The 1,945-nt window shown below is 35.1% G+C and overlaps 1 pseudogene; it reads right to left on the bottom strand.

Annotated features, from left to right (window-relative positions):
- Positions 1 to 1,205, bottom strand: LOC108771452 (putative nuclease HARBI1; annotated as a pseudogene).
- Between the last annotated feature and the right edge of the window lie 740 nt (positions 1,206 to 1,945).

Genomic DNA, 1,945 nt, shown 5'->3' with positions numbered 1-1,945 from the left:
TTAATATACAAATGTATCATTAGGAAATAGTATTTCTTTATCTTCACTCGCTATTTCATACAAAGTCGACCTTCTCAATACACGAGCATCATGGAAGAATCCAGGTTCACCGCAATATACGTTCGTAAATCGCATATTAGAGTCGACGACAGCTTGTAAGTGAATGGAAAAAAATTTTTTACGATTACAGTATGGTATCTCATTTACCAAAGGTTTTTGAATACGAATATGGGTACAATCAATCGCTCCTAAAACACGTAGAATTCCTTTTTTTTAAAAAAACCTTGCGCATACTGTCGAAATGTTATGCTGTTGCGGCCATTTAATCACATCATCCAATTTAGTCAAAATCCAAGCGACTACGCGACGTATAATACGGAATACAGAGGTGATAGAAATATCAAACCGATCTGATATTGTTCTTATCGGTTCTGTATAAACCACAGGAATATTAATATACTCAGCTTTGTTGAAATCGGTTTGCTCCCGTACAAATGATTTGGCATAAACACACATGTTTCAAATTCAGATGTAATATAATTAGTAAAATCAATTATATTTATCATTAAAAGTAAATAAATATTGAATATAAGAGTGAATCTACTACTATTTACGTAAATGTACATAATTACCAATAAATCGAAATACTGTTTGTTTTGACAATCGCAAGTGTTCCTTAAATTCCTGTTCTGTCCAAGATTCCACAACTTCTAAATACTGTTCCACACGATACCGTTTACGTGTAGAAAATAAATGTTGCATTAGTGGAATTGAGTAACCTGAAATTAAAAAAAATTTGCTCTGATTAGTCAACTTTCAATCCAATCCCAATCCGTATAAATATTACATTAACACAAGCTTAACGGACTGTATTGGAAGTTTGAGATTCCTGTTCAAATGTCGATGTACGTCAATATCAAACAACAATATTCAGACAGAGTATTTATATAAGCTGAAGACTTGGTAAAAAGAGAGAGAAATAATCGCGGATAGAGACTCTATCAAAGGGACGCTGGAGTGACGGCCGAACTTGATCGAAGTCGATAAAATAAGACGAGTTCAAGACGGTAAAGCGGCTAGGTACGTTTGCCGAGCAATCGAATATGATTTGTTGGATATATAAGTAATAATCAATTATGTTCAATCGCTCGGCAAGCGTACTTAGCCGCTTTACTGTCTTGAACTCGCTCAATGAATAATGACATACTTGGCACTGATATCAGTGATTATCCAGTGATTCAGATTTAGAGAGTAGGATCGAAATAAATATAAAAGTCTTATACCGTTTAGCAATTCTTACAATATTAATACAGATATTAATTTTTAAAATTGTACTAATGAAAGCGCGTCGAGAGAAATGCTTTGGCCGCTCGAGTTATAGCCCGGTCTATTTTTTCAAACATAAGCTGCGTTAGCAACACTCACATATCTCGTCGCACCGACAGATTACGATAGAAATTAATTAGATTTTCTATATATTTCGTAGATTTCAATCACTTTCTCTCTTTCGGGATTTTTGTTCATATAGAAGCCCAGTAAGCAATTTGCTAGCAATTTGGTATCAATTTGGCATCAAACTCGTTCAAAGTTTGGTAGCAAATCCGGTGCCATCTGTGTCAGCAATAAGCTTGTGTTTTGCAGGCAAAGCTTGCGTTACAAAACTAGGCAGCAAATTGGCACCAAATTGATAGCAAGCTTTGCGTAGCGCTGTTTGGCGACAAATTCGCACCAAATTGATAGCAAGGTTTGAGTAGCGCTGTTTGGCGACAAATTGGTGCCAAATTGGTACCAAGTTTTGAGTAACGCTGTTTGACGACAAATTGACAGCAAATTGGCAACAAATTTTGCGTAGCGTCAAATTTATAGCAAAAATCAAGCAAAATGTGATATTTTGCAATCATTTAAATGGTCTTTGATCTACACCTTAAGAGATCATTAGTTATAA

The sequence above is a fragment of the Cyphomyrmex costatus genome, unplaced genomic scaffold (assembly GCF_001594065.2).
Source record: "Cyphomyrmex costatus isolate MS0001 unplaced genomic scaffold, Ccosl1.0 scaffold159, whole genome shotgun sequence".
NCBI lineage: Eukaryota > Metazoa > Arthropoda > Insecta > Hymenoptera > Formicidae > Cyphomyrmex > Cyphomyrmex costatus.
Note: the sequence above shows the minus strand (reverse complement) of the source record. Positions and strands in the feature narration are given on the sequence as shown.